This window comes from Capra hircus, chromosome 8 (genome assembly GCF_001704415.2).
Source record: "Capra hircus breed San Clemente chromosome 8, ASM170441v1, whole genome shotgun sequence".
Taxonomy (NCBI): Eukaryota; Metazoa; Chordata; class Mammalia; order Artiodactyla; family Bovidae; genus Capra; species Capra hircus.
Genome location: NC_030815.1, coordinates 39,045,412 through 39,071,889, shown reverse-complemented (window position 1 = coordinate 39,071,889; position 26,478 = coordinate 39,045,412). Strand labels below are relative to the sequence as shown.

The 26,478-nt window shown below is 40.0% G+C and overlaps 1 protein-coding gene and 1 pseudogene across 2 annotated transcripts in view; one reads left to right on the top strand and one right to left on the bottom strand.

The window, feature by feature from the left end:
- Positions 620-25,587, bottom strand: LOC102175576 (annotated as a pseudogene).
- PDCD1LG2 (programmed cell death 1 ligand 2) overlaps positions 24,910-26,478 on the top strand; it is a 67,060-nt gene continuing 65,491 nt past the window's right edge. Inside the window, exon 1 of one of the 2 annotated variants that reach the window (XM_013965947.2) lies at positions 24,910-25,571. The gene's annotated coding sequence lies outside the window, so the exon portion shown is untranslated. The remainder of the gene's footprint in view (positions 25,572-26,478) is intronic. The other variant, XM_013965949.2, reaches the window with a different exon arrangement.

Here is a 26,478-nt window from a genome sequence, read left to right as displayed (position 1 = left end):
AGGGGACATGAGTTTGATCCCTGCTTCAGGGAGATTCTATGTGCTGTGGAGCAACTAAGCCCATGTGCCACAACTGCTGAGACCGCATGCTGCAACTCCTGAAGCCCCTGCAGCTAGAGCCCGTGCTCCTCAACAAGAGAGGTCACTGCAATGAGAAGCCTGAGCACCTCAACAAAGAGTAGCCCCAGCTTGCTGCAACTAGAGAAAACCCACATGCAGCAATGAAGATCCAGCACAGACAAAAATAATTTTTAAGGCAAAAATAAATAACTTCATAATTGCAGTGATATTATGGGAATGTGTTTTTTTAAAAGAGTTTGTGTTATAATTCTTGCTGGTTATTTAGTTAATTATTTTCCCTCGAGAGAAAAATACAATGGTCATTCAAATGTTATATATATATAAAACTGTAACATTAATTTTTAATGGAGAGTAAGTTGTGGAACATTGGCTAAGATATACACTTCTCAGTTTCTTACTGTTGTGAAACTATTGTATTTTGACTGTTTTCCACCAATTTGTGATCTGAGTGCTGATTCTATAGTATAACAATGCAGTTGGATGGACAGGAAGTTCTGAATATCTATTTGTACTCAAGTAAATATGATCAGTAAGCAGATCACTGATCTCCACTTTTCAGTCGATGTGCCCTCTCTAGGATATCTCTTTTTATAGAAAATGAGAGTGGCTTATAGTACCTCACCAAGAAGGGAGATCGGCAGCAGCCCAGAGTGTGGAGTGAAATCTCACCCACAACCCCAGTATTCAGTTCCTCATCAGAGCTTTTTGGTCCAGGTGGGAAACCAAGGGATGACCCAGAGAGGGAAAGGAGGTCAAAAATGGTAAGAAGAGACACCCACTGCAAGGATGGGGCCTGAGCATCATCATCATCCTGGTTGAAGGGGAGGTAAAAGGAGGTGAAGATGCATCCAGTTTCTACACTTGCAGCATCTCTTGGCTGGAGACCTGTCAAAGAATCACACACTCTCACATTCACACTTTGAGAACCCTGAGGATGACCACAATGGTGACAGAACTGAATTAGGACAGCGTTCCAATGCCTACATTTTGGGACAGGAAAATTCTCCACATAAGAAATAAATGGTTTACCAGAATAAGTTCTTCTGGCAGGATTGTGTTATATCTCAACATATTAATCTTATTTTTCTCTGTGCATTTCCTGCCTCCCTCTTGGGCATCTGAGGGTCAGTTTTCCTTCCCAAGCCCATGCCAAAGCTGAGACCTAGAAAGTACCACTTTGATATGTAAATTCCACTCCCATTTCCCACAGTCCTACTGTAAGCATCTCAGTGGGTGACTAACTCTTCAGACTTCTTCTACATGCCAAGCACTTACATGGTATTGTGGGGGAGTCAAAGATATTTAACATGACTCATGCTCTCATGAAGCTTACAGGCTGAGGAGACAGTATATAAATTTAGGAAGAATTAAACAATAAGAGAGAAGATGAGACTTTTAAAAATGTCTCAAGACAGAAGAGAGGACAGCAAATGCTGTGAAGTAAAGGAGGGAAGAATTAGTAAGGGCTAGAAAACCTTCATCAAGTAAGCCAGATTCAACTTGGACCCTGGAGAATGGAGAAGATGCCTACTTCTTTATTTGTTTTAATTGGAGGATAATTACTTTGCAATGTTGTGTTGGTTTCTGCCATACAACAACGTGAATCAGCCATAAGTATACATATCCCCCCTCCCTCTTGAACCTCCCAGATGCCTAGTTCTGATGATGTCTGTCTTAGTCCACTTGAGCTGCTATAACAAAATACCACAGATGTGGTGGCTTATAAACAGTTCATTTCTCATCATCTGAAGACTGGGAAGTCCAAGATTAAGTTACCAGCCTGGTTGTGTTCTGGCCAAGACCCTCTTCCTAGTTCATAGATGGCACTTTCTGTGTCTTCACATGATGGAAGGGGCAAGGGATCTCTGTGAGATCTCTTTTGTAAAAACACCAGATCCCATTCATGAGAGCTCTACCCTCATAACCTAAGCACCTCCCAATGGCCCCATCATCCTAATATCATCATCTTTTGGGGTTAGAATTTTAACATGTATCAATGGTGGGGGGCACAAACTTTCAGAGAGTAGCAGTGTAGAAAGCAGCTTCTTTTCATACAGGAGAAATCTAACAGAAAATCTGCAATCCCTTACATGATACAACCCCTGAAAAACATAATTTGGCAATATATATCAAATTATAAGTGACCCAGAAATTCTGCTTGCAGAAATTTACCCTACAGTTATATGCTCATATGTGCAAAATGACATAGGCATAAGGCTATTTATTGCAGCTTTCTTTCTAATAGCAAAACACTGGAAACAACCCAAATGTCCACCAATAGGGAACTTGTTAAATAAGTGTGGTTGCACATCCAAACAACAGAATACTATATTAGACAGCCACATCAACAAATAAGGAAGTTCTTTCTGCACAGGCATGAAACAGATCTCCAAGATACATTTATTAAGTAAAAAAGGTATAAAAGAGTATGATATGCTCCACTCTGTACATTATATTAATTATGTATATAGCATGTATACTATGAGCACTTTTCACAGTAAGTACTTGGTACTCTATGTATACTTAATTTGTATATTATGTACACTATGCATCTTTTCAGATAAAATTTTTGCATTTTTGAAAGGGAAAATTATAGATACACATTTCCTTGTATATGCAAAAATGCATATCTGAAAGGATACATCCAAAATTGGTTGCCTTTGAAGGGGCATATTGGGTTTATAGTGGAGAGAATTTTATGGCATAACCTTTTGAATTAAAAGATTACTTATTCCAAATAATTATAATTTTAAAAGTCTGAGCTCAATTATTTGCCTTTCAGGGACTTTCATGTAGTTTTAAGAAATGATAGCTCTCATTAATGTATAAGGCCAAATAGAAGCATCAGAGATAAGGCAGTTTGAACAACTGAATTCAACAACCACAGGATTTCAATCCATCAATTCAGTTCAGTTTAGTTCAGTTGCTCAGTCGTGTCCGACTCTTTGCGACCCCATGAACCACAGCATGCCAGGCCTCCCTGTCCATCACCAACTCCCGGAGTCTACCCAAACCCATGTCCATTGAGTTGGTGATGCCATCCAACTATCTCATCCTCTGTTGTCCCCTTCTCCTCCTACCCTCAATCTTTCCCAGCATCAGGGTCTTTTCAAATGAGTCAGCTCTTCGTATCAAGTGGCCAAAGTATTGGAGTTTCAGCTTCAACATCAGTCCTTCCAATGAACACCCAGGACTGATCTCCTTTAGGATGGACTGGTTGGATCTCCTTGCAGTCCAAGGGACTCTCAAGAGTCTTCTCTGACACCACAGTTCGAAAACATCAATTCTTCGGCTCTCAGCTTTCTTTATAGTCCAACTCTCACATCCAATTGTACTGAATTACTTTCTTTCATGTAATTTTCCCTGTTTTTCCCTGGCCTCACTGCCAGCACAGCCTCTAGTATGTGGAAGACTGATCAGTTTATTTATGGGCTCTCATTAAGTAGCTGTGGATCTGGATCATTATCGTAATAAAGGGCACTTTATAAATAATGAGTAGGCCAAATCAACCCATTGTTAATAGAGCCATAGACATGCAATGGAGAAGGCAATGGCAACCCACTCCAGTACTCTTGCCTGGAAACTCCCATGGATGGAGGAGCCTAGTAGGCTGCAGTCCATGGGGTCTCAAAGAGTCAGACACAACTGAGCGACTTCAATTTCGCTTTTCACTTTCATGCATTGGAAAAGGAAACGGCAACCCACTCCAGTGTTCTTGCCTGGAGAATCCCAGGGGCGGAGGAGCCTGGTAGGCTGCTGTCTATGGGGTCGCACAGAGTCGGACACAACCGAAGCAGCTTAGCAGCAGCAGCAGCAGAAGCAGCAGACATGTAATATGCTTCCATAGGTATGAACTAACTAAAATATCTGTACTTTGGGAAAGCTGGCAAGAATGATCCCAACTTAGGTTTATCCAGTTGGAAAACTGAGGTTAGCACTAGTGAAGCTTTTGCAAACTGCAAAGTGTAGCTTTGATCAGCGTTTTGCAGGCTATTGGTGACTATCAAAATTCCCAGACCTAGGCTTCCCCTTTCAGCATCTTGGCTTCTGCATGAGAAACTTTGGCTGTCTGCCCTGACATCGAGCATCCAGCCTTTACAAGGCACAAAAAGCTGTTTTCGCCTAAGTGCTCTGCAGTGGTGGAAAATCAAAAGAGAGATCATGGAGAAGTTACTCAATAAACAACAAAATTTACATAACTGAAACTGATTAGAAGAACTTTTTTGTTGTGAGAACTAAAGAAAATGCTGTGTCAGGACCGAGTAATAGAAAAACTAATACTAGTCTCAGCAAGTGACTGAGAGCAGCCTTCATCTGTCAACCATCTCTCTTCCTTTCTGGACACATGATTTGGCAAGAATAGAATGGTCCCTTCCTAGGACATGAAGGTGTTTGGAGACTTAAAAACTTTATTAAAATTATTTGGGTATCTAGGAGAAAAAAATACAAAAACCTGCAAAAGACAAAAGCAACAAACACATGTTTATACTTACCACAAGCTCTATTGAAGTTGCTTCACTCCAAGTGACTATGAAAGAAAAAAAAAGCTGTATTGAGAGATGAAAGTGTATTTGGGAAGAGTGAGAGAATGCTTTTAAACACCTGGAGTCATCCAGACCCAAGTTCCAGTCTTTTTGACTCTATGACCATGGCAGTGTTTTTTAACTTCACTGAACTTATTTCCCTTTGACTAAAATGGGGTAAGGACTAAATGAGGCAACATACCTAGAGTACTTAGTACTACGCCTGGTGCTTAGAAAGTCTACAGTTTGTGTGTTGATATTATTGATGCCAAGAAATGGTTTATTATTTTCAGGTTCAAGAGCTAATAATCTAGCCAAACTGTTATTGTTATGGATGACTTAAACTATTTTTTTTAATTGAAAGAATTTACTATTAAAACTATTTATTTTTAAAAATAAAAATTGAAAACTGAAGTGTTTAATTTTTCTATCTTAAAAGTCAAAACAACTGAATTTAAATTGTGTCAAGTTAAAGGACTATCATTAGACTATCATTTTTGAATTTTTCATAATGTCAAAATTAACTAGAATTCTTTTTCTTTTTTAGTTTGCACATTTAAAATTCTGGCATTCCTTTTTGGTTCATCTAGGCACTTCATGTTGATAAATGATGAGCTACTATAAAGCAGAAGTTAGTTACATAGGATAACTTAAAACTTATTTAGGGGAAATTTAGTAAATGTTTATTTTAATAAACCATGTTTTGTCTGTTTTTAAAGAGGGATGCTTGATTCTTTGCTAGTTTCAGAACAAACAGCTTTATAGTGGAAAGCAATTCCTCTTTTTACACCTCAGGTTAAATATTTGTCTATTTTTCAGTCAAACTGAAAACATAACAAAACAATGACCCAGCTTGTTTCTAACTACACAGAAATGAATACACTGTAAACAATGTTTCCTCTTCATTGAACATTGGCTGTGCACCTACTGTATCCTCTAGACATTGTCGAGAATACAGCTATGACCCAGATATCCAAGCTGCCTTAAGAACATGAAGATTGAAACATACTGTCATTAGTTATGGGCATAGCTCCTCTTCTTCCAAAAACAAAACAAACCAAAAGACACAAGTAAGAGTTTGTCAGAAATAACACAAACCATTGAATCACCAGAAAATAATTAAAGTGCTTTGAGCTCAACCTTTATACCCTCTACCACTTGAGTTATATTTTATCAAACTACTGTTAGTTAATTCATGTATTTTGGTACCTCAGTGACTCTAATCCAAATATGGTGTTTTTATATTGATAGTTCCATGTGTTCTAGTACATTATCACAGTACTGGAAAACACATGGAGGAGAGTTAATAACTGGCGTTAAGTTTCTTGGTTTGGGAGATGTTTTGTTGTTGTTTTATTTTTTAGTATTTACTACACACTGGGCAATGTTGCGGAGACGTTAATGGCACCCCACTCCAGTACTCTTGCCTGGAAAAATCCCATGGACGGAGGAGCCTGGTGGGCTGCGTCTATGGGGTCGCACAGAGTCGGACATGACTGAAGCGACTCAGCAGCAGTAGCGGCAGCAGGGCAATGTTGTGAGTGCTTTATGTATGTTAATTCATATAATCTTCCTAAAAACCCTGTGAGGAAAGTACTGTTATCTTCTCTTTACAGATGAAGAGATTGAGGAACAGCAAGTTTAGGTAATTTAGCCAGAATCATGCTGCTAGAATGTAAAGAGTTTGCCTTCAGAGCCTGTGCTCTTCAACTCTGCACTGTGTTACACCCAAACAAGTGACTGAGTCATGTTAATTGAGGTTTCAAAGTTTAATACTGTTGGAGCAGTACAGTATAGTGATACCTGCTGGGCTGAACAATTGCAGAAGCAGCCTGAGGTTTGTTAGCCCATGTGTTCTTGTTTTTCCAGGCAATGGGGGCTAATCTGACTAGCACTACTATAGGTATTCTATTATGGGTCTTTCAGTGAATCTTTAAACATATCTGTTCAGCATATACCCGATCATACAACTGCTGAATCATTGATATATACCTAAGAGTAGAATTTCTGGGGCAGAGTGTAGAAATGACTGGAAAGTGTACCAATTTGCATTCCTTAAAATCAGTGTGTGGGAATTTCTGGGGCATAGTATAGAAATTACTGGAAAGTGTACCAATTTGCATTCCTAAACATCAGTGTATAGGAATTCCAGTTGCTCCACATTCTCAGCAACATTTGATGTTTTCTGTATCTTTTAAACATTCTTAAATGGATTCATAGAGGGATTACTTTCTGGTTTTAATTCACCTTGCTTTGTTGACTGATAGAGCTGACCTCCCTTTCCTATGTCTGTTGGCCACCTGGCAGTAAACTTCTATGAAGTGTCTTTTCCAGTGTTTTGGTCTACTTTCCTGTTAGGTTGTCTATCTTACTGATATTGTAGAAATTCTTAACACATTCTAGATATGTCAGACATATGAATTAAATATACCTTCTTCCATTCTGTGGGTTTTCTATTCCCTCTCTTAGTGGGTCCTTTGGATGAACAAACATTCTTAATTTTACATAGGGCAAATCATCAATTTTTTTTGCTTTATGTCTAATACTATTTTTTAGATTATAAAAATTCAATTACCAATACTTAATTCAGACCAATTCAGTCAGACTTTCTGGAGGTAAGAGAAAAGTATTGATAGTATTTTTATGCTTCTAAGGTGATTCCAATATGAACCCAGGTTTGAGAATTATGGATGCAGAATCATCTGCTAAGTTGTTAGCTATGAATGTCTTTGTGGGATAGGATTATTACATAGTTTCTCGCTTCCCAGGTGACACTGGTGGTAAAGAACCTGCGTAACAATGCAGGAAATTTAAGTGATGAGGGTTTGAGCCCTGGGTCGGAAAGATTCCCTGGAAGAAGGCACAGCAATCCACTCCAGTATTCTTGCTTGAAGAATCTCAGGGACAGAGGAGCCTGGCAGGCTACAGCCCATAGGGTTGCAAAGAGTCGGACGTGACTGAAGTGACTCAGTATGCATGCATTCTTTATGTGTGTTTTCAGTTTTTTTTTTTTTTTAATTTTAAAATCTTTAATTCTTACATGTGTTCCCAAACATGAACCCCCCTCCCACCTCCCTCCCCATAACATCTCTCTGGGTCATCCCCATGCACCAGCTCCAAGCATGCTGTATCTTGCATCAGACATAGACTGGCGATTCAATTCTTACATGATAGTATACATGTTAGAATGCCATTCTCCCAATTCATCCCACCCTCTCCCTCTCCCTCTGAGTCCAAAAGTCCATTATACACATCTGTGTCTCTTCCCTGTCTTGCATACAGGGTCGTCATTGCCATCTTCCTAAATTCCATATATATGTGTTAGTATACTGTATTGGTGTTTTTCTTTCTGGCTTACTTCACTCTGTATAATCAGCTCCAGTTTCATCCATTTCATCAGAACTGATTCAAATGAATTCTTTTTAACGGCTGAGTAATACTCCATTGTGTATATGTACCACAGCTTTCTTATCCATTCATCTGCTGATGGACATCTAGGTTGTTTCCATGTCCTAGCTATTATAAACAGTGCTGCGATGAACATTGGGGTACATGTGTCTCTTTCAATTCTGGTTTCCTCGGTGTGTATGCCCAGCAGTGGGATTGCTGGGTCATAAGGTAGTTCTATTTGCAATCGATGCATAGTTTGAATGGCGATAGTGGTATGGGATGTGCTTGTGTGTGTGATGAGAAGTCGGACACCATTTCTTTAATGTCTGACTGTCGACAGATTTAAGCTATGCCTCTCCCTTTTCCTCTGGTGCCCCACATTTGGTCAAGCTGATAAGGAGACCTGGGCTGCCCTCCTTTGGCACAGGTAAGAGATCCAAACCACGCAAACCTCTTCTTGCATATGAACCCCCACTCCAGCTCTATCCTGTAAAGATGATTAAAAGAAAAGAAAACAACTCATCTCCCTTCTTTGCCTTTCAAGCCGTTTCAGACCTGCATGAGAGACTGACTGTCCTGTACTCCCCAGAGGCCTCAATTATGTAAGTAATAAACTTTTTCATACCATTTTCATGTGTCTCAATGTGAACCAAATTTTGGTTAGGTGTACATTTGACTTTTCAAGGAACTGTAACAGCATGGAAAACAGCCACTTTTGAAAAGTGTTGTGTAACTCCTTGTAAGATCGCGTGCCTTCCTGTGTCACAAAATACTCTTTTTACTGCCTAGGGTTAGGGCTTTTATTGTCCTCAGATGCTAAAAACTTCTGTTTTGTCCTTTGGGAGTTAACCATGGGTATATATCTCTATTACCCTACCAGACAATTCCTAGGAGATTTTGCTGTTCATTCCTATCTTCAAACTGAATTTTTGAGGCTTGCCGTCGTATAGGGTATAGACTCTTCCTATTCTGGCATTGCTAACATCTTTGCTCTCTTCTTCTGATATAACATATCGGAACTATGCTTTGATTCAAATTCCTCTTAAGTTTTGATGCCATGAGAAGAAATGGACTGATATTTCAACATCTCGGTTTTAGAGCCTCAGGGTTGATTGTGTTTTTTATATCATTCTCTAGAACAGCCAAATTTCTTTTTGTTCTAAGCAGTCTTTAGCTGTGTCTCTTTTCTCATCTTGCCGTGCTCCTGGAATGTTATTGAATTAGAGAATCTTTTTATATTTATTATCCATTTGTTAGCATTCCTTTTTATCTTTTGTATCTATGTGTGTTTTAATAGTGAATGATAAGCTAAAGTCTGTATTCTTTATTCTTTTCTCTATTTTTCTACTTCTCTATCACATTTGTTAAATTTCCTTTATTTATGCCTGTGCTGAGTCATGGCTGCTTTGCATGGGCTTTCCGTAGTTGCAGCAAGCAACTAGGTGGGGTTGGGGTGAGGGAGAACTTCTCTTCGTAGCTGCGTCTGGGCTTCTTCTTGCAGTGGTTTCTCTTGTGGTGCATGGGCTATAGGCACGCACGCTTTAGTAATTATAGCACGCAGGCTCAGTAGTTGCAGCGTGTGGACTCTAGGGTACATGGGCTTCAGTAGTTGCGGCACGCAGGCTCAGTAGCTGTGGCTCACTGCCCTAGAATGTGTGGGTTTCAGTAATTGTGGCACACGGGCTTAGTTGCTCCACTGCATGTGAAATCTTCCTGGACCAGGGAAGGAACCTGTCTCCTGCATTGGCAGGCAGATTCTTTATTCACTGCGCCACCAAGGAAGTCCCTCTGTGTCCCATTTAAGCAAACTTTGCTTACTCCCAGGTCATGAAGACTCCCTCCATGTTTTCTTCCAAATGTCTTTGTTTTGTCTTTCACGTTAGATCTGCAATCCTTCTGGAATTAATTTTTTTTGCATATCATGTGAGGTAGGGATCAAAGTACATTTTTTTATATGAATATCTAATTGTCCCTACGTTATTTATTGAAAAGACCATACTTTCCCTCCCTATACTGCAGTCTCACCTTTATCATAATCCAGGTAACTGTATCTATATCTCTATCTCACTAGTAGCTCTCTCTCTCTCCCTGTCTCTGAATTCTTTTCTACTATATTGATCCCCTCATTTGTTTTTATATCTAGATGATTTTATTAAAGCTATATTAATGAATTTTAATTTTTCTTCTTGTGGCTAGGACAGTACTTGAACTTGTGATTTTTCACCTGCAGTGAAAAGTCTCACCTGAGACTTCCATCCTGGGGATAATGCTGTGCAAAAGACATCCCAATCATTTTTTCCCACTGTTATCTGTCCCATATTCACCCTAGGTCTGTATTCACTGTCTTATCTTTCTCTCTGAATGTTTGTCTTTTCATAAGTATAAAATCATACTCTCATCATTTATTTTACTTATTGAATGTCTTCTCTTCCTTGTGCATTATTTCGAAAGTAGACAAGGGATTTAAATAATTTTTAAAATAAAACAGATATCAAATTACACTTATCTATATAGGCTTCAATAAAGTGTTTTCTACTGTAAATAAAAGTGTTTTCTACTATAAATTCAATGTTTTTTTTTTTGTTTTAGAAAAATATTTTCCACTCACCCTAAAACAACATGGTTATCTGAATTCTACAAAGAAATGATTTTGTTCTAATTAACAACCATTACAAAATATGTCCTTTCTATTATAAGTTTAAAATCTTTAATAAAAAATGAATATTGTGATAACTGTGGCTTCCTAGAATGTTTGCTCACAGCGACAATATTGTAGGATCAAATAAACTTTATCTCATATTCCTTGATTTAGAGTAGATTCATGTTAGTAATATGGGAAGCAGATCCCCTGTTGATGTCTCTTGGCCTTACTGGCTCACTTGCAGGGTGAAGACTTGACTAAAACAGAGATTGTGGGCCATGTCCAGCAGTTCCTTATTTCTGCTTATGGTTTATCAAGTTTCCAGAAGTAAACCTTAGGACCATCAGTTTACTCCTCCCTCTTCCTCATGTCTGAGCTTCAATATTGACCTAATTCCCTCACCCAGAATTTCTTGTTCCAGTTACTTCTCTTGTGAATTCACTTTTACTGTCTTCTCTTAGCCTTTATATCAGGATGTTCATATTGGCTTAAATAAAAAGGAAGTTCATTATCCCATGCAACAAGAAATACACAGAGAGAATGACACTGTCTCTGTTTCTCTGCAATTTTCTTGGCCCCACCAAACTGGTGACCTGACTCTGTACCCAAGCTTGAGGCAGTTCTTGGTTCCACACCCAGCCAATCATACCTCATGTCTCATTGGCCTTCCAGGCCACATATCTACTCTCAAACCAGTTGTTGGCAAGGATTTACCCGGTAGCCAGGGATGAGATCATCTTCTTCTGTGTCACATGAGATAAGATACCTGAATAAAATCAGGGTCTTATACCATGGAAAATAGCATTTGAATGCTGATAGATATAACCAACAGAGTCTGTCTCGCTTTAAATAATTGCAGCCGCCTCCTAACTGTGCTCCCTGCCTTTTGTTTTTAGCCCCCATTCTCTCAACATTTATAATATTGAGAAGCCAGTGCAGTCCTCTTTAAACACAATTTTGTCACCATAGGCAGACACTCTTGGTTGGTGGCCTAGGTGTCTCCCTTCTAATTGAAGGATAAAGTCCAAATACCTTGGCCTCTCCAATCAAGATCCCCATAATCCACCCTATGCCTGTTTTCGTCTTCTTTTTTTCCCAAAAAATTTTACTGAAGTATAGTTAATTTACAATGCTGTGACTTTATGCTATACAGCAAAGTGATTCTGTTCTATAGACATATACACATGTATTTTTTTCCCATTACGGTATTTATCACAGGATGTTGAATATATTTCCCAGTGTTAAACAATAGGACCTTATAATTTAATCCATCCTATATATAATGATTTGCATCTGTTAATCCCAAACTCCCAATGTGTCTCTCTCCCACCCCTATTTTTTGTGTCTGTGAGTCTGTTTCTGTTTTGTAAATATGTTCATTTGGGTTGTATTTTAGATTTCATGTGTGAATGATATGGTATTTGCCTTTCTCTGACTTACTTCACTTAGTATGATAATGTCTAGGTTCATCCATGTTGCTGCAAATGGCAATATTTCATTCTTTTTGTGGCTGAGTAATAGTCCATTGTATGTATGTATGTATGTATGTATGTATGTATACACACACAAACACACACACCACATTTTCCTTATCCATTCATCTGTCAATGAACGTTTAGGTTGTCTCCATGTCTTGGCCATAAATAGTGCTGCTATGAACATTGGGGTGAATGTATCTTTTTGAATTATAGTTTTGTCTAGATATATGCCCAGAAGCGGGATTGCTGGATCATGCGGCAACAATATCTTTAGTTTTTTGAGAAACCTCCATACAATTCTCCATAGCGGCTGCCCCAATTTATATCCCTACCAACAGTATAAGAGGGTTCCCTTTTCTCTACACACTGTCCAACATTATTATTTGTAGACTTTTTGATGATCACCATTCTGACTGGTTTTAGGTGGTGCCTCATTGTCATTTTGATTTGCATTTCTCTAATTAGAAATGTAGAGCATCTTTTCATGTGCCTTTTGGCCATCTGTATGTCTTCGGAAAAATGTCTGTTTAGATCTTCTGCCTGTTTTCTGATTGTGTTGTTTATTTTTTCATTATTGAATTATATGAGTTTTTGAATATTTTAGAAATTAAGCCCTTGTAGGTCATATCATTGCAAATATTTTCTCCCAGTCTGTAAATTGTCTTTTGTTTATGGTTTCCTTTGTTTTGAAAAAGCTTATAAGCTTGATTAGGTCCTATATGTTTATTTTTCCTTTTATTTCTATTGCCTTGGAAGACCAATCTGAGAAAATACAGGTATGATTATCAGAGAATATTTTGCCTATGTTTTCTTCTAGGCATTTTATGGTGTCGTGTCTCATATTTAAGTCTTCAAGCCATTTTATTTTTGTGTATGGTGTGATAGTGTGTTCTAAAATCCTCTGTCTTTATTCTTCCTTCTCTCTAGTTCCTTATAACAGGGGTGGACGAGTTTTTTTTATGAAACATAAAATAATTATTTCAGGTTTTGTGGGCCATGTGGTTGCAACTACTCAACTCTCCCATTATAGTCAAAAGCAGCCATACTTAATAGGTAAATAAGTGCGTGTGACTATGTTCCAATAAAATTTTATTGACAAAAGAGTCATAGATACAGAAGACAAACAGGTGGTGGCCAGAGAAGCAGCAGAGGGGAGAAATAGGTGAGGGAGATTAAGGGATGAAGTAATGTTGTGAAATAAATGACTGGAGACTAGAGAAACCAGGGGAGGCATGGTATAAGATGAGATGGAACCCTAAGGGCCATAGTGAAGAGTTTAGATTCCATTCTCAGTGTAGTGGGAAGTTGTTGAAAGTTTTAAGTCGGGGAATGATTGATCCAGCTTGTGTTATGAGATCACTTTTGTTGCAGTATGGATGAAGTATTAAAGGGGCCTGGAGACAGAGAGAACAGTTAGGGGACAGGTGTCATAAGCTGAGGCAGCTCAGCCATGGCAAGCCTGCTCAGCGTGACAGGGAGCATGTGTCCTGTCATGTGCTTAGGGAGAGGAGGAGACTCTGTGGCTTGGGGTCTATTCTTATTTCCCTCCCCTTCCTTACCCCACTTTTTATTTTTGCTGTTTTGTTGTTATGTTATAGACCCTTGTAAACAGCCTTAAATCCTTCCTGAATGTCCCAAATACTCCTCAAATCCTATGATATAGATCTCTCTCTGATCCAAAATTATTTCATTATATTTCTCAAGAAGAAGAAATACTGCTTCTTATTGTTTCTCAAGAGGGTTGGCATTTCTGGATAGAGTGATTTAGTCCCAGCTGTGAAGATAGTTGGGACTTTTAGAGAAAGGGGATCCGAAAAACCTAAACTGCTGCTAAGAACAATTTATGAAGGTCGGTCATAAACCTTGGAATAAAGCTTTTCTGATATTTTTCTAGGCTTTTGTGAAAGGACAACACTTGGAAATTCTGCGGACAGCCAGGGGAACCTCGAGTTTGATAGCTTTGGAGAGAGGAGTTACAACTGGGGAAACAGTGGTGAAGGTAGAAAAGGTGAAGTAAGACAGGAGACTAGTTCCTCAGAGTCAGCAGGGTTATGAGAATGCTCTGGTCTGAACTTTAAGAGGTTACTGGAAATGGATAGTTGCATACACATGCACGTGCACTCACACATGCACCTCTGTCGAAAAGACAGAACAGGTGAGCTTGTGACAAGTTAGACTAGCATGATTATGCTTAAAATCACCTACCAGGGGAGAGAGGTGTAACTGCCCAGTGTGGCTGTCGACAGGGAGTAAAAATCTGGGCTGCTGTACCCGCAGTGGAAGTACAGTGCTCCCCCTGTTAGACCATACCTCTCGGCCAGCTCACTGTCCTTCCTTCCCATCCACTGCTCACTGGCTTGCTGACTCTGTCTGCTCTTTGGTCACTTCTCCCAGCATCTCTTTCTCTTCATTCTCAGTATCAAATCATGGCTCTGGCCTCTGAATGGGTGTCTAACCATCTTAGGTACCTCATTTGACCCAACTCTTGTCCTGTTTTCTTGCGCAGTGAAGTCATAAATTTCATGACCTTGTAAATACAGTACATGGAGTAAAACATTTCCTAAACCTGATGTCTCAATAACATTTTTAGAAAATGAACAATTTGTGGAGACAAATGTGTATGTATGAAATATATATATGTATAGATGGAAATGGATACAAAGATGTATAAATATATACATCTGTAAATTTGTGTGCCTGAATGAGAAATGAATAGTGTGTATGTCTGTTAGGTACAAAGCAGCTATAGCCTATGAGGAAGGGACAGAAGGAACAAGGAAGGAAAAGTAAAGAGACTAAAGCTGACAAAGAGAAAAAGCAAAGAGGTCCACTTATCTCTGGCTTTTAATGCAAAACATGTAGCTGTCAGATAATATCACACATCCTCCAGCTAGAATCCCCAGGGTTCTGCCCTTAAAGATGGCGTTTTCTTTCCCAGCCCCTGACCTGGAGGGGCTCCATTCATTCTTCTTTTATTTATTTACTTTTGATCAATCTTAAAAGGTTTTGCTTTGACCGACAGGCTCAAGAACTCCCATTAGCTCTCTAAGGTTACTCCTGGTATGTATGTACATATGTATGTATGTGTATGTATATATTTCTGATTATTTCTGGAGTGTCTGGTTAAAGATGGAATCAGAGACACATATTCTTACCACAGTAAAGAAAAATGATAGTAAATAAAGGAACCCCAGTATTAGACATGAGGGTTAAACCTCAATTCTCCCATTTACCTGCTATGTGACCTTCACCAAATTGTCTGCCTTCTCTGGGCCTCAGTTTCCCTATCTATAAAATGGGATCCATGAGAGTACCTACCTCCTAGGTTTGCTGTGAGAGTTAAATGGCTTAATATACATAAAGTTATTGGAACTGCCCTGGCAATGTTTAGACCTCTATGAATGTTAGCCTATTACTGCATTCCACTTTGGTAAGAATTACTAAAAGTAGTAGCAGACTGCACATTCCCCTAACTCCTTCTGATCAGTCCTCACCCACACCAAGCCTATGTGTCAGAATGTCCACCAAAGACAGTGTCTGAGTGGTCAGGGAGGCGGGAATGAAATGTGTGCAGTGGCAGGCCTCTGGTTGCAGTGGTGGGCCAAGCATTTTCCTCACCTCCCTCCACCTGTGAAAGTCTGATCCAGCCAAATCCCTTGATGCATTTCAGTCTGTATTCATTTCCTTTCCATCTTCTCTTCATCTTTCATTACTCCCTGGTCAGTAGAAAGGGCTGAGTCTCAAGGCTACCACTCCCATTCCACATTCCAGCGTCATTTGCTAAGGAAAATGCTCAGGATCACTGGGCAAGTGATGAAGAGAATTTGGGGCTAAGAAGAATCTTTCCCAAGCCTGATTGGTACAAAATACCCTTGGACATTATACTGTTAGAAGGTTCCTTAAAAGTTAAGTGACATTTTATAGCTAGTTAAACTTCCCTAATGGGTTTCCTAGAAAAGCCAGATATTCAGAGAAATTGCAGAGTACTGGTGCTCTAACAAAGAGGTCAGTAAATTCTCCACAGAGTTCCTTCACAGGTTTGAAAAATTACCTGCTCACATAGGAACATGTTGGGAACCTGACAGCAGGGACTGCCTCTCCATTTTTACCCTCCCACAAACTGACCACTGGCCTAGTTGTCCTCCCACAGCTAGTCACTGCAGAAGCCACATTCACGTAAACTTCTGTCAAGCCAGCTGACCGGCCAGTCTGTTTCCTTGCAATATGAGCTACTTTACTGGGACATGTGTCTTTAGGTTAATACCCTTTTGATCCAGAGATTCCACTTACAGCAAGTTGTCCCAAGAAATAATCAGAGAAGTGCCCATGGCTGACTGTGTGGGTTCAGTCAGTGGTGCCAACTGTTTTGTAATATCAACATTGGAAATAACCTAACTGACCAGAACTAGGGGATGGCATAAATTAATTATGTCTCAGTCATACAATGAAATACTTATCAGTCTTTACAAATAAGTATGGGATCTATAATTATTGACATGGAAAGACACCCACAATATCTTTGATGAGTAACAATAGCCATTCACTGAATAGTATCCTCAGATAATGCTACTTATTAAAGTTGTATTCATATAAATGTGTCCAGAGAGCTATAAAGAATTATGCTCACCAAAACATAAAACCAGTTATCTCTAGAATTAGGTAATGGGTAATCTTTACTTTTTTTCATTAAAAATATTTTATAATAATACAGTATATCATTTTACAATCTAAAAAAAGCTACATTTTATTTCTGAGGGAGGAAAATGAGCTAGGTTTCAGGTTTTCGGAGTGAGATCTGATTACACCAATCAGGTAATAACGTAATAATAATTAACATTTATTAAGCACTTACTGTGCACCAGAGATTCTGTTCTAAGTACTTTCCATGTCTCAAATCACTTAATCTATATGACAATGTAATGAGGCAAGCCTTTTATTGCTGGTATTTAATAAATAATAAAACAGAATCCAAGAGAGAAAGTCATTTGTTCAAGGTCTCAGGGCCAGGACATGGTGAAACAAAGATTTGGACAGAGATCTCTGGTCATGAGCCCTGTGCTCCTCCGAGTATGGTTCATCTGCTCCTTCTCGGCAAGGAGGAGTGGGGGTGCCGGGTCTGAGGAGCTGGCCGGTGACAGGAGCAGGACTCTGTCCTCTTTTCCCTGCTGTTCCCTAAGGCTCCTCAGCCTCCCACTGTCCATTTGTTTGCTTAACCCCTCTAAGCTTCAGCTTCTTCTTTTGTAAAACAAGGAAGCCTTCTTAAGCCATCCAACCTAGAATTAATCAGTTCCTTCTCTATACTGTGTACCGACCTAGTATCTCCTTCTGTTGTGGCACTTATATTGCTCCCCTACTGTCACCACCAACATCCCATCTCAGGCTGAGGGGCAGGCCCCAGCGTTCCCCAGTGGACAAGTTGTCACAGAGGCTGGAAGACCCCTGCACACTCTCTGTGCCTACATTTACCACCCTCTATGAGAATCCTGTTCATTTGTCTTTCTCCCCATTGGACATGAACCCTTTGAGGCAGAAACAATGTCTTAGATACTTCTGCATCCTTCATGCCTGGAACATAACATTGTTCAATTATTAAACATTCTTTGTGGACTGAATATCTGAAAATCACAGCCATGTGGCCTTCAGATTCCAGAGTAATAGGGAAAGCAGTACTTGTATATTAATTAATTTTTTTGTTTTTTGCTTTCTACCTCATCTGACACCAAGTTCAGAGTAAGAATGGTCATTAAATAAAGTCACTGTTTTTAAATATTTATTTATTTATTTATTTATTTAAATTTTAAAATCTTTAATTCTTACATGCGTTCCCAAACATGAACCCCCCCTCCCTAAATAGGTTGATGATTGCTTTACAATATTGGTTTGATTTCTGCCATACCTCAACTTGAATCAGCCATAGGTGTACATATGTCCCCTCCCTCGTGAACCTCCCTCCCACCTCCCACCCTTTCCCACCCCTTTAGGTTGTTCCAGAGCCTGGTTTGAGTTCCCTGAGTCATAGAGCAAATTTCCATTGGCTCTCTGTTTCACATATGGTAGTGTATATGCTTCCATGCTACTCTCTCCACTCATCTCACCCTCTCCCTCCTCTCCCCCGCCTTGTCCATAAGTCTGTTCTCCATTGCTGCCCTGCAAATAGGTTCATCAGTACCATCTCTCTAGATTTCATATATATGTGTTAATATACATTATTTGTTTTTCTCTTTCTGACTTACTTTACTCTGTATAATACGCTCCAGGTTCATCCACATCATTAGAACTGATTCAAATGCATTCCTTTTTATGGTTGAGTAGTATTCAGGTATATATCCCATAGCTTCTTTATCCATTCATCTGTCGATGGACATCTACGTTGTTTCCATAGAGAAGTCACTAATTTTTGACATGCCACTTAAGCAAAAGGGACCAGAAGGCTCTATTTTACATTGATCATCCAATGTAAGATTCTATTCATTCTATGTAAATTATAAAATATCATGAACAGAACGCCTTCTCTTGTTTCAGGCATTTTACCTGTAGTGCTTAGTTAACTCACACAGCTGGTGAGGAGTGGAACCTGATCCAGCTTTTCAGCCCCTGTCTCAGCTGCTCTCCACTTTCTACATAGCACCACCGCTCTAACCAGTTACTGTGGTTTCTAAAAGCAAACCTGCCACTAACTCTGGCATCTTAGGAGAGATCAGCTCATGTCTGAGTGCTTACACTTTCTCCCCACTGGTAAACTAAGGCTCATGATATCACCTCTTTTTAGCAAAAAAAAAAAAAAAAAAAAACACAAAAAACCGAAGAGGCATGGACAGGTATATTTAAACAGCCACTGTTAATCTCTGGGTACTCACCTACTTTTTCTCCCTTTCACTTACTTTTCTTCACAAGGACTGCTGTGACCGTCATCACCTAGGAATTCCCTAATGTTGAGTCACCAATTAGGGCAGACTGGTTAATTCAGAACCACCTGAAAGAAGTTTTGAAAACTACATATTTTTGGATCGCACCTCTGGAGATTTTGAATCAAGAGGTCTGGAGTAATGCCCCGGCATCTGTATGTTTTTTGAAGTTCCCCAGGGGATTCTGCTGTGCAGCCAGATCTGGGAATCACTGATCTGACCCCAAAACATGAGTCAGCTGTCTTGTCCTGCCCTTGACTACATTTGAAATAATGAGTCATCATTTCACTTTTTTTTTTTCCCCCGAAGTGAATTGAAACCAAAGAGCCAAACCTCAGATTTCCTTTACCTGACTGTAACTTCAAATGTCCCCTTCACTTGGTCCAAGCACTGCATCTGCTTCCCCAGGTGAGGCTTCAGGTGATAGACTCCCTCCGCTGTTTAGTCCTGGGAAGATGTTGTAGTCTTGATCAGCCCTGGTTAGGAAGTCCCTGGGTGAAATGGCTGTGTGATATTTGATTTATAATAAGACATATCTATTTGGTCTTTTGTCTCCATTTCTGGCACAGAGTTCCTAAAAAGTTTGGAACTCTGGGGATCCTTCAGTCCTGAGTTGGCTGGGACCACACCGGGTTCATCTTAGAGCAAGCCTAGATGTTTGGGTTCAACACTAATGCCTCCCTCTGACCTCCCAGTGACGAGCCAGGACAAGGGAAAGAGAGACTTTAGAATACATGTGGATTATTTGGTTCTGTAGGTTTACCTTGTTCTTCTCCCAACCACCCTAAAAATGAGGTCGGGCAGTTAGCTTGCAGCAATAGGTAAATCTCAGGCATTTTTGCTCTTTTGTATTATTAGAACTGTCTGATATAATAGAGACCCACTTGAGCAAAAATCATAATTCCACACAGGTATCTGGTCAAACCAGAAGTTGGGACTACAACCCAGACTATAGAAAGGTCTGGAACAAGTACCAAAATTCTGGTCAGGGCCCCTCTGTTTCTCATCTACTAACTAAAGAGTTTCTCTCTGAAGAGTTTATATGGGCTACATATTCGAAGATGCTCATAAACGGTTTTTTAGAAATTGTTGCCAATAGTTTCTGTCAAATCTCCTAGCCTGTTGGGTAGAGCATGACCCTTCGTCTCATTTATTTTCATTTCTCTTGGGTATATATACCTAGGAGTAGAATGGTGAGTCATACCGTAAATCTGTGTTTAACTTTGAGGGGAACTGCTAGAATCCAGTCCCCCTTGAAATTCCAATCATATATCCTTTTCACATATCCCTCCTCCTTCCAGAACAGGCTAAAGTATGGCTCTGTTATCTTGGAGTCGGGGAGGGAAATATTTCCAGGCTTCAGTCTGGCCTGATAAGGGCCCAGAACTCCTGTGCCCCTGATTTCCCTCCCTCTGTGTCACCTGAAGCCTCAGTAACTCTGGGGGTGTTCAGAGACCACTGAAGGCTCTGGGGCCTAGAATTAGGGGTGACCCCATTTTCTTCATCCTTGAAGACAGCTCTACAGTTTTTCAGACCCTAGAGGTAAAGAACCCGCCTGCCAGTGCAGGAGACATAAGAGACGTGAGTTCAATCCTTGAGTCCAGTCTTTTCCCTGGCAAAAGAAATGGCAACCCACTCCAGTATTCATGCCTGGAGAATCCCATGGACAGAGAAGCCGGGGGGGGGCTATAGTCCATGGGGTCACAGAGGGTCAGACACAACTGAACGACTTAGCACATGCACAAGGTATGGGATACTCCAGTGGACCCCCACCCCCACTTCAGGCAAGAAGCAGGTATTAATGTCTTCATAAAAGCACTCTCAAGCATCAAGGATGTATGTCTAGCACCCCCTTTTCTTTTCAAGAACCAGCGAAGAAGAAGACAGTAAACATTCCCTCCAGGCCCTCCACAACCTCCTCGTTGTCTCTTGAATCCCTCTCATTTAGTTTTTCTTGCTAAAGGCCGGTGAAGCATTTCAATTTCTCCCATAGTCCTCTCTTCTGCACCCTCATTTCCTGTCCCCACCCTTGCACTTGGGAGATTTCTCTAGGGAATTTGACCTTAATGAAACCTGACTTTTGTGACTTCGGTAACTTTTTTCTCTATGAGGAGCCATCTCCCCAGTTATTTCTTCCCCATTCGGTGACATGGGGATTGCTATAGCAGGAAAAGTATTTAATCACTATTTTAAATCAAACTATTAAACTTACAATAAACCTCCCATTTAGATGAGTTTCTTTCAGAAAGTGAAGGAAACCTGGGCCTCGTTCCTCCTAAAGACAACCATCTCAGTTGCTCTGGCCAGAATATTCATCCACACTTTTCCCTTCCCTCACTTTGAGCAAGGGTTTTCCTTCACAGATAGAGATCACATGGGATTCCAAGCTACGTGTGTGACTTCTAATATGATGGCAAGTGACCAGCCTCCAGCCCCTGGGTTGACTGCAACTGAAGAAGTCTAGTTTTCAGGGTGGCCCACATGTGGATTCCCGCCCCTCCCCCATCTGACTCTCTCAACCTATGACTTTTTCCTCACCTCTGAATCCCCTATCCCCATTTTTCGAGAGAGGAGGTTAGCCATCATTCCTTTTTGTCACATTCCAGATAAACTCGCATCAAGACGTTGGCCCCTGACTTTAGGAAGGTTGCTAAGGCTGGTTCTAGCTAAGTTGCTGGCTTCTTGCAGTTCCCGAGAAGCTCTTTCTGGGCTCTTTCTCTTTATCCAAGTCCCCAAAACCCAGGGAACATTTCTTTCTCACACTTAGATTTGTGTTCTTTTTAAATTTTTTCTTCCCAATAAGGCCTAGTAAAGTGGGAAATACTGGACTTATTTTTTGGACCTGAAGTAGCTAACATTGATTTAGCACCTGCTAGTGATAAGCACTGTTCTAAGTGTATATGTGAGCTTTTTTTCTTTTACTTCCCGTTTTATTGAGACATGATTAACATACCACACTGTGTAAGTTTAATGTGTGCAGCATCATGACTTGACATACATGCACCATGAAATGATGCCCACAAGTTCGTGCATATTTATCATCTCATATAAATACAAAATTTTAAAAATTAGAAAAGAAATTTTCTCTTTCTTAGGATTTACTCTCTTAACAACTTTCATATATAACATACAGCAGTGTTCGTTATGTGTATCCTTGGTACATTATATCCCTAGTACTTATTTACCTTATAATACTGAAAGCTTGTACAGTTTGACCACCTTCATCAAATTCCCCCTCCATCCACCCTTGCCTCTGGTAAACACAAATCTCATCTTTTCCTATAAGTCTGTTTGCTTGGTTTTGAAGGATAATTTACCTATAACACTATGTTAGTTCCTGGTATATAACATAATGACTCAATTTTTTTTAACATTTTATTTCATGTGAATTTCATATGGTACAAAAGTATTGTATGTTTGAACTTGTCACTCAAATAGGAGGTTCTTTCAGTTCTCTAGGCCAACCTTCTTTCAGAGGCAAATATTTTTTTTTTAATAATATTATGTAGAACATATATAGAAATTTTTCTCTTATAAAAACAAAAGTATTTGGACATTTTAAATTTAGTACAGCTTAGCATCCCAGTTTCTGTTGATAGATTTAGTTAATTGTTAGGAGGTTTATATATAGGAAAAACTCTGTAAATGGTAGATATATTTTAACCCTTGATTAAGGGTGACATGTCTGACTTAAATTTGTTCTTATTTTTTTTAATAATTTTTAAATTTTATTCTGTTTTTTGGTTGTACTGGGTCTTTGTTGCTACACACAGGCTTTCTCTAGTCACAGCGAGTGCGGTCTATTCATTGCAGTGCACGGGCTTTTCATTACAGTGGTTCCTCTTGTTACACAGCACAAGGCTGTAGGCACATGGGCTTCAGTAGTTGTGGCTTAGGGGCTCTAGAGCACAGGCTCAGAAGTTGTGGCACATGGGCTTAGCAGTTCCACAGCAGGTAGGATCTTCTCAAACCAGGGATTGAACCATGTCCCCTGCATTGGCAGGCAGATTCTTATCTGATGCACCACCGAGGAAGTCCTATGTTCTTGTATTTTTTTAAGAAGAAACCCCATTTGTAAGTTCAAATTTGGTTTTCCCTTTATAATTTTTTGCTCAGTATTTTGAACACTTTGATTTTCTTCTTTTTGTAAAGACGTTGAGTTTCTCCCTCTTTTCTCCTTTCAAATTCTTGCTTCTTAGCGGCAAGCTTAGCTCTTACCTGTTTATGTTCTTCATGTGTTTTTGATTTGATAGTTTTCTTTTTGTTTTTATTTGGCGTAATAGAGTTGTTTCTAGCTGAGATTGCTCAGTATTCAAACATTCTTCAGACAATACCTGGTCAATGCTACATTGCTCTTCTGACAAAGGCAGGTCAACTTGTTCTAACAAAGACTAGTCAGCTTTTCTTTCTTTTTTAAATTAATTAATTGATTTATTTGGCTTCAATGAGTCTTAGTTGTGGCACTCAAGATCTTTCATTGGGCTCTGAAGCACAGGCTCAGTAATTGCAGAGTGAGGGCTTATTTGCCCTGCAGCATGAAGGATCTTATTTCCCTAACCAGGGATCAAACCTGCATTCCTTACATTGCAAGGCAAATTCTTAGCCACTGGACCACTAGGGAGGTCCCCAGTCAGCTCTTCTAAGTTGCTTCTGGAGTCTTTCCTCTTTAGCTGAATAGAGATGTTTCTGATGATCAGGGTATCACTCTGTGAATTGAGATTCCTATGAGGTTTGAAACTTCTTTTCCCTTCATAGCAATATCTTATAATCTTGCTGAATGTTTAGTTTTTAAATGCAAAACCTTGGAGATGGTTAGATCACCATGTTCTTTTCACATTTTTGAATCCTACTTGTGAAGCACTTTCACCATGTGTCCCGAAGTTCCCTGTCTGCCACTTTCCTGGCAGCCTCACCAATGCCATGGGGCCCGAAGAGGTAGAGGAAGGGAAACAGTAGAGAGTATATCTCCCTCCTGAAGAAAGGCAGGAACTCTGGGGGGTGGTATGTGGACCCCACAGATGCTAAACTTTTTAGAGTCTTGCAGGGGACATTCATCCATTCTCCGAAGGGAGGTCAAGTAACAGCAGGCAACTCTCATTGAAAGCATATGCCTAGAGCTATGGGTGGAGAAGCAGTTCCCCACACAGCCCAATTCTTGGGGTCTAGACAGCCACTCCTATTTGCAGCTACTACAAGTTTCATCTCTTCTTCTTTAAGAGATAAAATATAAAGAATGAGAAGAAAGAAAGGAGAATGCTGCTTTTTCAGAAGAAAAACAGTTAGGCAGGGGAGATTTAGAGGTAAGACATGTTGAGAGGATTAGAACACATCAGAGAAATATGACTAAGAAAACCTACCCTGTCCTTCTGACCTCAGTCCTATGAACCAAGGGAATTGGGGTCATAGGAAAGAAGTTGGTCTTCCAGGACTGCATGCAAGTTGTCCTTTCCTTGCCACCAGGTTTGAGTCTCCCTATTGAAAAGCCTCATGGTGTAGTGGGGCCTCAGAGGCCTGAGTTAAAATACAGCCATGAAACTGAGGAAAGTTTGCTTGATGTCAACTGTTTCCTTGTATGTATCGTGGGTCTAACAGTATCTAGACCACAAGTTGCTCCAAGAATGAAATGAAGCTCTGTAGAGGGTTGAATAGTGTTCCCCCAAAATTCCATGCCCACTGGAGCCTCTGAATGTGACCTTATTTGAAACTAGGATGTTAGCAGATGTAATTAGTTAAGATGAGGTCATACTGGAATAGGGTGGGCACTAACACAATGACTGGTGTTCTTATAAGAAGAGGAGAGGACACAAAGAGTATGAGCAAGGAATAAGGTCATAAATAAGGTGAAATGAAGGCAGAGATTAGAATGATCAGCTGCAGCCAAGGAATGCCAAGGTTTGGCAGGAGCCCCCAGGAGGTAGGAAGAGGCAAGGAAGCATTCTTCCCTGGAGCCTTTAGCGGGAATATGGCCATGTGACACCTTGACCTCAGACTTCTAGCCTCCGAAATTGTGAGAGAAATGTAGATAGACTGTCTGTGGTTTTAAGCCACTCAGGTTGTGGTGATTTGTTACAGGAGCCTAAGAAAACAAATAAAATCTATGCAAACTTCTTGGTGCGTAGCTAGAATGTGCAACGCTGAAAGTGAAACCAAAGCTTCCCAGTAGGCTGGGCTGTAATCAGTTCCTTAGAATCAGTTTTGGTTTGAATCGTCCTCATGTTAAGAGAAAGCCTGAGCTGGATGGGGATGATCTCTTTTCTCCTCTCGCTTAATGTACCTTATCTCCATATTTTTCTGTCAGCCGTCATCGTATGTCCCTCTGCCAGCTAGAAAGAACCCAGTGGTCTCGGTAGCAACCTAGGTTTTATTTTCATTTTGGCTGTTTGTTTTGTTGGCTTCTCTGAGGACTGACAAAGAGCAACTGTTTGTTGTTTTATTTTCTTTGGAGTCTTTGCCTGAGGAGCCTCACCAAGGCCTGATGGGAGTATCAAGTGGGCTGTGATTGTCTCGTTTTGTGAGTTGGTGTTGTGGACCATGATGAGGCTGCCACAGTCGGGTAAGTGCAGGCACATTTTCTCTCCAGACCATTGGAGATGTGAGAAACTGCCTCAGAAATCGTGTTCAGGGGCATAAGCAAGCTAATTTCCGCCTGTCCTCAAAACAGTAGGATTTCTCTTGTTGGTCCTATGCTTATCATTCTTGCTGAGCAGTTTTAAAAGATGAGTTTTTTCTTTTCTGCACAAAATAAATGTGAACAGAAAAAATTGAAATATTCCTGAAATTGTCACTCCACTTAGAATTTTGGAAAGTTAACGGAACTTAAAAATTTGTTTTTTTACATCCAACATCTGTTTGTGATTAACCCTTTGGCAGGCAGTCAACATTCCACAGTAGCCTGTGTTTATAAGATATGTTCTAAAAATCAATTGTTTAAAACAAACAAACAAACCAGGACTTCCCTGGTGGTCCACTGGTTAAGACTCCTAGCTTCCAATGCAGGGGTTGCAGGTTTGATTCCTGGTCAGGGAAGTAAGAGCCCACATGCCGAGGGACACGGCAAAAAAACCAACCATGCGCGTTAGCTTATAGACAACCATTATTTAACAAAAGTGTGACTTGGGCCTACTAAAGGGCTTCTATTCTACATAAAATGGTAAAAGAAAGTTTAGCAAAATGAAGGAAAACCACTATTGGTCACTACCCATGTGTACATAATAGAATAGAGATGATAAGGAACTCATGTGAGAAATGGTTGAAGTGAGGAGGTGAAACTTGAATGAAATAACCTACAGATAAGGTCTTCTAACCCTGAAATTCTGTGGTTCTGTGAAAGGAAATGAATGACATACATTGATAAAATGCACAGTAAGAGTATTCACTGTGAGCAGCAATCAGATAGTTGTGCATGTGTGGTAGGTCATTTCAGTCACGTCCAACTCTTTGTGACCCCATGGACTGTAGCC